The following is a 13,774-nucleotide window of genomic DNA, read 5'->3' as shown; positions in this document are numbered from 1 at the left end:
GAAGGAGAAGAGAAGGGAAAAGGGGCAGAAGCAATAATAGAGGAAATAATTAATGCAAATTTCCCATCTCTTATGAAAGACATAAAATTACAGAACCAAGAAGCACAGCATACTCCAAACAGAAGAGATATGAATAGGCCTACGCCAAGACACTTACTAATCAGATTATCAAATGACAAAGACAAAGAGAATCCTGAAAGCAGCAAGAGAAAAGCAATCCATTACATACAAAGGAAGCTTAATAAGACTATGTGCAGATCTCTCAGCAGAAACCATGGAGGCAAGAAGGAAGTGGTGTGATATATTTAAGATACTGAAAGAGAAAAACCACCAACCAAGAATCCTGTATCCAGCAAAGCTGTCCTTCAAATATGAGGGAGAGCTCAAAATATTTTCTGACAAACAGACAATGAGAGACTTTGTGAACAAGACACCTGCCCTACAGGAAATACTAAAGGGAGCACTACAGAGTGATAGAAGACAGGAGTGTGTGGTTTGGAACACAATTTTGGGAGATGGTAGCACAACAATGTAAGTACACTGAACAAAGGTAACTATGAATACGGCTGAGAGAGGAAAATGGGGAGCATGTGAGACACCACAAGAAAGGACGAAAGATAACGACTGGGACTGTGTAACTTGGTGAAATCTATTGTATTCAACAATTGTGATAAAACGTACAAATATGTTCTTTTACGAAGGAGAACAAGCAAATGTCAACCTTGCAAGGTGTTAAAAATGGGGAGGCATTGGGGGAGGGATGCAATCAGCATAAACCAGAGACTGTAACTAATAGAATCATTGTATTATGCTTCCTTTAATGTAACAAAGGTGATATACCAAGGTGAATGCAGATAGGAGGGGGGTTAGTGGAGGCATGTTAGACACTTGACATTGGTGGTATTGTCTGATTCTTTATTCTACTTTGATTTAAGGTTATTTTTTCTTTTGCTGCTTCCTAGCTGTCATTTTTTTTCCTCTTTCCTTTGCTTCTCTACCTTCTTTGACTCTCCCTCCTGCCTTGTGGAAGAAATGTAGATGCTCTTATATAGATAGTGGTGAATGTGGTGAACACATAAATGTATGACCATGCAGAAAACCATTGATTATTTACTTGGGATGGAATGTATGGTGAGTGAACAAAACCATATTAAAAAAAATGGGTTGATGACAAAACCTCGAGGGTAATATACTGAGTGAAATAAGCCAGACACATTAGGACAATTATTGCAGGGTCTCACTGATGGGAACTAATTACAATATGTAAACTCACAGACATGAAATATAAGGTACCAAGATATAGGACGAGGCTTAAGAATGGGGAGCGGTTGCTTAGTATGAGCAGAATGTTCAATTAGGATGAACTTAAATGTTTGGAAATGAACAGGGGTGTTGGTAGCAAGATGTGAGAATAACTAACAGCGCCGAATGGTGTGTGAATGAGGTGGAAAGGGGAAGCTCAGAGTCATATATGTCACCAGAAGGAAAGTTGGAGGTCAAAAGATGGAAATGTATAAAACTGAATCCTGTGGCGGGCAATGTCCATGATCAACTGCACAAATACTAGAAATCACTTCATGAACCAGAACAAATGTATGACAATACAATTAGAAGTTAATAACAGAGGAGCATATAGGGAAGAACTATATACCTATTACAAACTATATACTACAGTTAGTAGTATTTCAACATTTTTTCATAAACAGTAACAAATGTACTATATCAATACTAGGAGTCAACAATTGAGGGGGGTTGGTTAGGGATAGGGGAGGATTACAGTTTCCTTTTCTTTTTTTCTTTTTTCATCTTTCACTTTATTTCTTGTCTGGAGTAATGAAAAGTTTCTAAAAATTGAACAAAAATTAAGTGTGATGGATGCACAGCTGTATGAGGGTACCCAGGGGCAAGTGATTGTACACTTTGGATCTTTGGATAATTGTATGGTATCTGAACAATCTCAATAAAAATGAAAAAAATAAAAAAAAAAAGCTACATAGCAAAAAAAAAAAAAAAAAATCTATTCCAATACATATCTCATTTTCTCCATAATTTTCTGTAACCCATTCAAGAATACTTTTATTCTTCCTTGCATCTATATTTTTACTTATATGCCGGTGTACAAACATGTAAGTTCCTAAAGAGGAGGGGATTTAAATGACAAACAGTAAATAGCTAAAGTTTAATCACTCATCCTTTCTGAAGTTTAATTACAATGAGGCTTTAAGGTAATAGGTCCTTTTTTTTTTTTAATTAAATTCAGTTTTATTGAGATATATTCAAATACCATACAATCATCCATGGTGTACAATCAACTGTTCACAGTACCATCATATAGTTATGCATTCATCACATGAGAAAGAATCAGAATAAGAACAGAAAATAAAAGTAAAAAAGAACACCCAAATCATCCCCCCCCATTCCACCCTATTTTTCATTTAGTTTTTGTCCCTATTTTTCTACTGATCCATCCATACACTAGATAAAGGGAGTGTGATCCACAAGGTTTTCACAATCACAGTCATCCCTTGTAAGCTACATTGTTACACAATCATCTTCAAGAGTCAAGGCTACTGGATTGCAGTTTGATATTTCAGATATTTACTTCTAGCTATTCCAATGCATTAAAACCTAAAAAGGGTTATCTATATAGTGTGTAAGAATGCCCACCAGAGTGACCTCTCTACTCCATTTGAAATCTCTCAGCCATTGAAACTTTATTTCATTTCATTTCCCATCCCCCTTTTGGTCAAGAAGATGTTCTCAATCCCATGATGTGGGTCCAGATTCATCCCAGGAGTCATATCCCGCATTCCCAGGGAGATTTACACCTCTGGGAGTCAGATCCCATGTATGGGGGGGAGGGAAGTGAGTTCACCGGCCGAAGTGGCTTAGCTAGAGAGAGAGAGGGTCACATCTGAGCAACAAAGAGGTACTCAGGGAGGAGACTCTTAGGCACAATTATAAGCAGGTCTAGCCTCTCCTCTGCAGTAACCAGCTTCATAACGGCAAGTCCCAAGACAGAGGGCTTGGCACACCAAACCAACAGTCTTCAATATTTGTGAGAATATCAGCTACAATCCAGGTGAGGAAGCCCAACACCTCTGCATTTTCTACCAACTCCTCAGGAGGGCCCTGCATATATATTTTTATTCTCTGCCCAAATTACTTTGTGATGTATTGTTGTTTCACACCAACCTATACAAACCTACCAGGTCTCACTTCATATTAAAAGTTCCAATGTAATCACGGTATTTGAACAAACTGTATGAGTTAAATTGTTTAGGAAATACAGATCCTGCATCAACTAAACATCTCTTCCATTGGTCTCACATGGAATTTGAAGTTTTAAAACACAGTATCGTCCTTTACCCTTTGGCACGATTTGCCCTAGTCCTAACCACATCTGCTTCATTCATATCTCTAACTGAAGTCTGGACCCTTTTTCAGCTTTTTTAACATTTGCTATATGTTCTAATACTGACATTCATATCTGCTAAGCTCTAGCTCTGAGTTTCAGGTGGGTGACAGGCTCTTTGGATTTGCAAAAAGACAAACCACCTAAGTGGTTGTAAGATTTCACAAGGCTGTGTGAGTCGAAAGAAAAGTGGCGGATTAGTTTCAACGTGGGCAGATAAAAAATAACAGAATGAGGGGGAATTAATCTAAGTCACATTTGAGGGACAATGGCCTCTGAACCTACAAATGTGACTCTAGAACAGGATGTAGGAAACAAAGACACAGCCCCAAAGACCACCAAAACCACAGCATCATTACAAGGAATTAAAATTTTAAACAGAAAATCCTAATGCCCATTGAGTATATTAACACAAAATACAGTGGGATGTTTCCATTACTGCACCTCAAGAATTTACAGAGAAGGGGAAGATTCAGAGAATATAATTTTAAATTGCAAAAGATCCCCACAATTTCCTGTTTGACCAGTCCAAACCAATGGCTTATTTTCCATCTCATCCTATATTGATTCCCGTAGCACCTGGCTCCTGATCATACCCTCCTTAAACTATGCTCTGGGCTTCCTTATCAGGCCCTGTAACAGTGACTTTCCAAATATAATCTTAAAACTGTAAGCAAGCAGGAAATTGTAAAGTAATCTTAAAATGTAGCCTTCAAAGCTGGAAGCAGGCTATAACAGAAGCTCCTATTCTTTTAAAGGAGCAATCTGCAAATGTAAAGTCTGAAGCAGTATGTAAATATAAAGTTTGCACTCAGATTTGAATATGCATTCATCTGTGGTCCCCAGACCTCCCAGATATGAAAAGCCTTTTCATCTATCTCCCTAAACACCTTGAGACACCTTTCATTGGTGTCTCCTAGTTCCTGAAGAAAACAGGAAACAACCAAGTTCTCCAAACCTGTTACATGTTAACTAAAATAATTAACTCTCTTTGTCTCTAATGGGCTTAGCCTATTAAAGAATCACAGGGAGATTGCCCTAAACCTCCCAGATATAGATAAATCTTTTGTCTATCATTCTTGCTGCATGTTAATTAAATGATTATCTCTCTTTGTCTCTGAATCTGCATAAAAATCAATTGAAGAAACACTTCGGGGAGCAGATTTCAGAAAGCTTCCCCTGACTCCCACCGGTGTGTCAGCCTGGTTCAGTGTGATTTCTATCGGCTGCGCCAAGCAACGAACCCAGATTTGGAAAATGCCCCTTCACCATTCCCTATTCCGGTTCTCCTCCTATCAACTAAAATCCACTGTGCCTTTTGCCAGTTCCTTTTCTGCTGACCCTCCCCAAATCTGGTGTTCTGTAAGGTCCCATCATCTCTTCTCCTACTCTACAAACTCTTCCCTGACATCACTGTTGCCCAAAATGCACAGGGACACTTAAAATCATATGACTTTGGAATCTGCAGCTCTCATGCCAGTCACCCTCCTGAACCTAACCAAGTCTCAAAACTTAAGACAATACTTAGATTATTAAGGGAAACAGTGCAAAAGCACCCTCAAAATTTTCTGGTTTAAGACAGGGGACAAATGTGATCTTTCACAAAATTTCTGTGAGGAGGATGTCTGGCAAATAGAACAGAGGTTTTGAAGCAGACAGGTGTGGTTTTGAATCCCAGCACTGTTACAGAAGGGGCACTTCCCAAATCCGGGTTTGTCGCTCAGTGTGGCCAACAGAAGCCACATCAAACCAGGCTGAGAAGGAAAAGAGGGTTTATTTACGCCAGCAGGAGGACAGAGGAAACTTTCCCAAATCAGCCTCCCCAAAGTGTTTCTTCAATTGGCTTTTACACCCATCAGAGACAAAGAGGTACTCATCTTAGTTAACAGGTCTGGAGAATTTCACTAATTTAGTTATTCCCTATTTCCTTCAGGAACTAGGTGACACCTGTGAAAGGTGCCTCCACATGTCTAGGGTGAGAGATGAAATGGCTTTATTCATATCTGGGAGGTCTGGGGACCATAGATGAATGTTTATTCAAATCTGGGTGCAGACTTTACATTTACCTACTGCTTCAGACTTTACATTTACAGATTGCTCCTTTAAAAGAATAAGAGCTTCCATTATAGTCTGCTTCCAGTTTTGAAGGCTTCATCTTAAGGCTAATTTACAATTTCCCGCTTGCTTACAGTTTTAAGATCATATCTAAAAAGGCACTGTTACAATTTCTCCCTTAAAACAATATTCATTTCCAATCATGGGAATTGAGCCATCATTTGTTCTGGCTACTTCCTGCTGAAAATTGGGGCAAAGTAATTAAGGGGTCATCTGGTGAAATCTCTGAGACGTAACTTGTAGATACTGTTGCTTTCCTTTGGGGGAGGATGGATCATTTTTAGCTGGAGTTCTGAAAGATGAAAAGGGTTTCATACATGTTTGAGTTATAATTCAAGTACATAGAGACAAAAGGCATTTAACTAGAACAAGAATAGATATAGCAATTAGGAAATTACAAGCACAGTTGGAAAAAGTCTGTAACCATGACCCTATTCCTGAAGGTAGCCAACCAAATAGATCAGAAAAATTTATCAATTGTTGTAACTTGATCATTTAGGTGTTCTAGGAGAGACGTTAATGTCGGAAATAAAGTGGTACCTGTAAGGAAATAAACGCTCTCTCGGTTCTGGAGGAGAAAAGAATTTATTTACAATCTTGCAAGATAGGGCGTCCAGCCAAACACATGGAAGGCTGGCGCGCCAGAGGAAGAGAATGGCGATGTTTAAATCTCCTACTCCTAATTCGCAAGTCCCTCCCCTGTTTCCCCATTGACTGGGTACTACAGAGGTTACAGCCTATCCGAGAACACTAACTAATTCATCTTTTGAGATTTTAATTTGTACAGCCAATCCCAGAGAGCCAACTAGCTCATTATTGAGATTTTGAACTGATTAGCCAATCCCCCCCCAAATTTTTATTTTTTTGCTGTGAGTTCCCGCCTCTGATACTACCTCATGTCTCTTTACATCAGGCAGATTCTCTCTTCTCTTTGTCTGGGGCTTGTTTAAACTGGTTTTGCCTCCATTTCCCTTATTCCATGCTGTCTCTATGTGAAAACGAAACTTATTCCTTTCTTACAGTTAACAAATTTATCAAGAAAATAGGTACAGCATTCTATTTTGACTAGAGTACATGTTTCTCCTTGGGAGGTGGTAAGGATATTTAAGGTCATTTTACTTTGTAATACTGCTTTGCACATTAAAGCTATTTTTACATTTACTACAGTTATTCTATAATAGCTATTATTTAATGCATATAACATTGGCTATTACATTTTTAACTCTCACAGATGGGACAAATGTTGCAGCTACATGATTATTAGATTCACTGGGTTTCGTTAGGGGTGACAATATATTTTAGGTCTCACATTCCTGTTAGTTTTGTACCAATTATTAGCTAATAAAATGATGGTTTGCTTATAATTTCTAGAGGGTAACTGTCCCATTTTGCCTATCAAGGAAGGGATGTGTAGCAAGGAATGATTTTTTGTTCCTACCAAAGTGGGCCTCCTGGCTCAGTCTCCTATATCTTGGGTAAGTTAAATTATCCTATTCTATTGATCCTTGGCTTGGCCACTTGTTGCCATCCTCTAATTCATACTGAGGCCAAATTACTTTATATAAATGTTCATGCTTTTCTTTGTCACAGGCTCATATCCAAATTGCTTCCAATGCTTAAGAATGCGATTTAAAGTTCATCCTTCTTAATTTCCTTATGCTTCTCACTTATGTTGTTACCCATTTTTAAAATTTTTTTGGATAACTTGAGACAACAGGACAAGACAAAACACAAAACAATAACTCAACCAAACCACAAACAAAAACAAGAACAAGAATTAAAGCCAAGATGTTATTGAACACTTCTGAAATCATTGCTTAAAAGGAATGAAATGATGAATATATTACCATGCTGTTTTAAGAGTAGTATCTAAAATGTGATTTTTTTTTTTTTTCTATCAGACAATAGATATAATAGAGTACTGGCTATACTCTGAAAAGCATTCACAGATACTTTCTTGTATGCTCTCCAAACACTTGAATATTTATCTCCCACAATAATTCACAAACTGTGTTGCCATTCTATTAAGCTGGCTTAGTCAGCATCACACTGTGTTAATCTGATAGAGAAATCTTAAAAATATGTACCCTTGGGGAAAAGACAGGGTGGGAATTGAAAACTGCAATTTTTAAAACTGCATATAAGAAATCATACCTCACCTTTAATTAGAACTGATAGTTCTGCTAGAATAATCTAATTTCAATCACCTTGGATAATGCATTTTATTTCTCCTAGTCACTATAACTAAATCGTATAGCGGTTCATATTAAATTTTCCTTTTGGGTTTATTACCAATAACTTTTACCACTGTTCTTTAAACAAAAATCTTTTCATTAAGACCCAAATTACTGTAGAAATAACATGAAAAATGAAACTTTGGCACATGAAAAAAAACTCTTATTAGCAGCAAGCAGCAGGATTCTGAGAAAAATCAAATAACAAGAAAACTTTTTTAGCATGATGGCAAGGATTTTGGAAAAAGGAACTTACAGGAAAAAGAATTTATGTTGCCAGTTATTCATTCACTTTTTGTGTGTGCTAGTTTTACAATGTCCAAGTGGCATTCCTTATCCTGAACCTAATTTTACTTTCTATTTTATTCTGTAAATGTCTCACAATCTTTTGATTATAAACTCCAGTAGTTAATCCCTGAAAAGATGGTAATTTCATGATGCAGGTTTTTTAATTTCACTTCAGAAAATGAACAGAATAGGAAAAAAAGGATTTTGGATATCAGTTTAAGTTTAAGCAAACTTAAAACAGCATAAATATAGGAAAAAAAAAAAAGAATCAGAATATGAATTGTTTGAAAAACTTCCCAGTTCTGAACTTTTTTTTTTTGGATGTGATACTTGGATTATTCTTTCCCTCATTATTTCCTATTAGGACACAGAGTGGTCAATCTACGTATATAAATGAAGGTTCTGTCTTTAAGTCACAATTCATACAAAGTTAGATCATTTGCACAAGGCCATATAGTTTTATGCAACATTCACAAAAGAGCCATTTCCTCTTCTACTCTGTAAAATCATTATAAGCGAAAGATACTAAAAAAAATCAACCTGCCAGATCTATAGAGATGAGAACCCCTTTTAGGATCTTTTGAGTTAAAAGGACTCATGGAACACAATCAGGTTGTTGTTCAGTTGAGATCTTCTAAATTAGGTTTCCCCAGCCTCTGAGTGGAGGAGCCCTGAGATCTGAGTGAAGAAGCGAGGGAGCAGGAGCATCTTCATCAGTTTAGGTTTAACAAACACGCTTTGGTACGCTGGAGCCTGACGATAAGTGAATATGACAAAGTCAAATCCAACACCGAATGGGACACACAACCCTTCGGGGGATTTAGAACACACAACGTGAGGCAATGCACATCTTTCATAAAAGCAAACAGAGAAAGGCAGCGTGTGCTTTTTAGAAAATCCAGTAATCCTACCTGGGGACTACTTAAGCACGGTACAGCTGCTTAACGCAGTTCTATGCCGCCATTAGAAATGCTCATCGCAAAACCACATGGAAAAGTTCTCTCTTTATACCCTGAGGTAGGAGAAAAGCAGAACTCATCGAATTACCTTCTTCCTTCAGTGTTCTCACGTTGGGCACAGACAGATGAAAATGGTTTCACCCAGTTAAAGAAAACCAGTTTGTTTTTGCCTACATACAAAGATCATTAATAGACATCTTTAACATCTATTTCCAGCATCAGACATTTCCATTATCAGACACAGCATGCTGGCTGTCATCTAGATGGACTGGTCACCTGGCCAGGCTCTACCATGGTTTCACGTTTATTTCCTGTCACTCAGAGAAAAGGGAAATGGGTCCCTAAGAAGGCAGAACCTGGAGCACCTGACAGCTGAGGCCCTCTGCCACATCACTCCTCCAAGCACTGCTTAACTTCTAATGCCATTTGAAATGATCACACATTTACTTAGCTCTAGTTTATAACAAACCTACCAAACGGGACCAGCCAGTCTGGATTATACAATATGTCAACAAGCAAAGGAGCCAGGGAGCACGCCTACAGTAGAACCATTTAACAGTGGTTAAATGAGTTAAACCTCATACACTTGAAGACAGCCTCTTCATTCACCTTTCTCTTCACAATGCTTTACAGCTAAAGTATAGAGAATATAAAAACTAATTTAAAAAGTTACATGTATCCCCATCTAGTAAGTCCCTAAAATTAATTTAAAAGGGTTAAAATGTCAATATTTAAATTTTGTTTAGTTTTTCTTAGCTGGTATACCTCCTGAATAACTCATATTTAGACCTGAAAAATATTAACATATTCTAAAGGGATTATCAGTACTTAATATCTTCTTCCCACACAGACACATGCTATCAGTTTAACTGTGGGCCCATTATCAGAATTCAAGTTTCACCTGTTTTGCTTAATGACTTGAATAAAATTGTTCTAGTTTCATGCATGTACACATTTGAAAAATACATTTTATAGCCACCCTCAGGGATATTAAAGATGTAGTATAAAATAAAACTAATAATCTATAAGTATCCTACCATATAACAAACCAAAATAATAGAGAAGCTCCACAAATGCAATTAACATTTTATAATAAAAAGAGAAAAATAATGAAATGATAATCAGAGTATTCATTAACCCTACACTGCTTCATGAAGATTACAATCTCCTATAAATCTGTCTCTTAAAAGAGGCTGTTACAAACCAACCGGAAAAAAAAAAGCTATGAAGAATCAAAATTGTAACTGTACAATTAAAGAGTAGATGATGATAATGTAAATGTAAAAATCATGCACATACTGACAAAACAGCAAGTAAATCACTGAAATTCAACAAGAGCTAGCTGAAATTTAATAACTTCAATCTAGAAAATGTAAAATAAATAAACATGCTCATTAAAATATCTATTAGAAATTTGAAGCTTGGTTTAAGGTACTAGAGTTCTTTTCTAGGTTCTCATTCTTTAGAAGTTATTTTAAAAAAATAGCTGTCCTCAGATTTGTTCCTTCCTGTTTTTAGTATTCTATACTGTGGTTTAAAAATAACTCTAAGAACAACTTTTGAAGAGATTAAAAAAAACCTTTTTCTTTCAATTTTATTAAATGCACATTTAACATATTATTTCAAAATTTTTGATAGTCACAAGGGTGTTGGGGTCATCAGGCTGTGTCTTTCCATTCCAAATGGTTAAGCATGAGGCAGGGTTGAGAACTGGCCTAAACTGTGGAAGTTACCACACTGTGGCAAGTACCCCCGCTTTAGCAGCTTCTAGATTCAAATGATGCCCAATTACACTGTTCTGTTTACCCACCCTTCACTGCAACAGGTAAATGGGAAGCGAGGGGGTTGGCAATCAAGGTAAATGGTTCTTGAAAAAGCTCTTTGGTAATTTGGATACTCCTCTGACCTGCCCCGTCAAAATGAGAATTAGAGAATTAAACATATGCTGCCTCATCTCCTCACCCTTAAAACCCTGGACATCAAAAGGTTGAGAACCCCTAGTTTCAAGTGATTAGTACCTTGCCCATTTTAGAGCCCAGGGTTGCGATTTCAGCCAGACAGCTGAGAACTGAAAAGATGGTGTCAATGACAAGTCAAAAAAAGTACTTCTGGAAAGACACAGATGCAAGCCAAAAGGCTGGAACCTTGTAAAGACAATTTCTATACCATACAGACTTGAACAAGGCTGGCATTTTTATGATCCAAGCACCCACAGTTTAGGAGTTTACGAGCACTCTAGTTTATCCTGTCTGTTGTGTTTCAACCATTTGTGTTCACATGATAAGCTTGCAGAAGCAGTTCTCCAGCTAGGTTCACAGAAAGGGCTACAGGACTAATTCTACAAAGACGAAAATCAGGCTAAGCACCCAAACTCATCCAGAATGGATTACCAAAAAGGTGTTTCTGAGATATGTCCCATAATATGTACTTTTTTAAAGTAAAGTCATGGTGGAAAAAGAAGATCTGAAATTTTGGCACAATTTAAAAAAAAAAAAAAGGTTGCTCCATTGGGAGGGTAAAGAGAGTATCCCATAGTATCCTCTAAATCTTTACTCTCCAAAAAGAAAAAGTAAAACTTTTACAGGCTCAAATCTCTACAGTCCTTGCAAAAATTCTCATTGCTCAATGGCAGGCCTCCCAAATAGCCTGGCCGAGCTGGCAAATATTCAAATACAGTTATTCACAATATGTTAATGAAGCCAACCTGGCACTTGAATCACTTAACCCCACCCTCCCTCTTTCTTCATGTGAACTGAACCTATGCAGGTTAAAACAGGTGTGCCAAACACTTGCTAAGTGATATTACTGTTCGCTGAATCTCTGCCAATTTAAAATAAGCATTTAGGGAAAATGGCTTTGCTCAAATGTATGCTATATTTAATAATGGATACAGACTTTCATTTTGTGGTTCAAGTCTCTCCACTCCCATATGCTTTTATGAGTGTAAAAAATAAGCACATTCTTTATACAACACATTCAAAGTACCTTAACAATTCCAAGTTACTTAACAAATATTCTTTTTTTCAAATAATTTCCCAATGAAGTATTTTTAATCTAAAAATGAAGAAATGGAAGTAGTGATTAAGCACTGTAAAGAAAATAACAGTAATCAAATACAGAACTCAGATATTTTATCATTTAAGTACACCTATTCCACAATATCTCTTTGGCTCAAAACAAGTATTTATTTTGTGTATACAATGGAATCACAAGGCAACTAGTTTACTCATCTTTCACTTGTACATTTTTGGAAAATCTCAAAATTTCCCTCATAACATCAGACTATCTTAAAATTTTCAGTCGTCTTCCTCCCTGTCGCCCCAAAAAATCACCAGCTTGTTTCTTCATTCACACAGACATTCCACACATAGTTTGAATTTCAGAACTTAGGCCACACGGCTTCATTTTCAGCGGAACAGAAAGTTCTGTTTCCAAAAAAATCTCAACATCTCCCAGTCCCTAAATTAGGCCCCAATCACCAGCCCTTATGCAGGAAATTGGGATCCAATATCTTGAATTTTAAAAATTAAACAGGGGTTAGAAGGAAAGGTATAAATGGGATTACATACTTGACCATGGTGACTCATTCTCACATGCTCAAGATTAAACTGAGCACCAAATCTAGGATCAGGAAAGAATTTTTCCTTGGGGCAGACAGGGGTGTGAGATTTCCAAATGTGCACTTAAGCAAGATCATCTGTGTGGATCAGGTGAGCAAATCCCACATAATTAATTTCCTACTACTATGAAGGAGCAAACATGGGTGAAGCACACACCTTCCCCAAAGGTGTCTGTATAAGACCCCTTCAGATGTGTCCAATGCTACAGAGCTTGGATGGAGAAGCAAAAGGGATTGGAGTGAACAGATGATACTGCCACTGCTCTGAGGGGGAGCTAAAATGCTCTTGAAATGTGAAAGGGTTTCAATTTCAGAAACTATACCAACCCACTAAAACATGGAGGTAGATATGGCAGATTCGGAATGGCACTGGACTGGGAATCAGGAAGCTTGTGGTCTAGGCTTAACTTCTGCTTTGCTAAAAGCAACTGGTGTTAGACTAAGGCTATTCCCCTAGGCCTGGATTCCTAGGTCCTCATTTATCTCTTAAGAATAACAAAGAGTAATAAAAGTGTTTCTCCTACCATTGCTTTAAGAAAAATCTGCTATTTTCTTCCTTGCGTTATTTTCTTCCAGTTAAGTGTTTCAAAAAAAATCTCAGTTCTGAAATTTAATTCTGCTTTGGAAATATACGGATTAGAAACAGAAGTGATCCTATTTGAAAAGAGACATGAATACTTCAAGGCTAGAACTTTATTTAAAAGATTAAAAATATTTCAAAATCAATGTTCCCATATTCGTAAATTAGTAAAAGCACAGGTTTCTCAACATACAACTATTTCTCCAACTTGGGGAAAAAACACATTTGCTAACAAACATAGTACACATAAAACCCGTTCTAAAAGAGCATCTTTGAGTTAAGAAATGTCAAAATAAGTAGGTAGATACGAAAGATTTAAATATACTTGGGTATTAAAAATTATAAAATAATACAGAATCAAAATACAAATATACTATGAATTTTAAGTTAATCTATATGGTAATCCAAAAACTGAAAAATTTAACTTAAAGTACTCCCAAGGAGAATTTATAAGCTGTATCTTTTATGCCTCACTTGGATGACTACTTAATGTTATGCTTCTCCCTAAGAGCATTTATTTTCAACAAATATAAATATTCATTAAAAACACTCATAACTATTTCA

The 13,774-nt window shown here is 36.9% G+C and overlaps 1 protein-coding gene across 4 annotated transcripts in view; it reads right to left on the bottom strand.

Moving 5' to 3' along the window:
• The window catches only part of GAB1 (GRB2 associated binding protein 1), a 147,250-nt gene that overhangs the window by 118,347 nt on the left and 15,129 nt on the right, over positions 1-13,774 (bottom strand). The window lies entirely within an intron of this gene.

The sequence above is a fragment of the Choloepus didactylus genome, chromosome 3 (assembly GCF_015220235.1).
Source record: "Choloepus didactylus isolate mChoDid1 chromosome 3, mChoDid1.pri, whole genome shotgun sequence".
Classification (NCBI taxonomy): Eukaryota; Metazoa; Chordata; class Mammalia; order Pilosa; family Megalonychidae; genus Choloepus; species Choloepus didactylus.
This window is presented reverse-complemented; position numbering and strand designations above follow the sequence as displayed.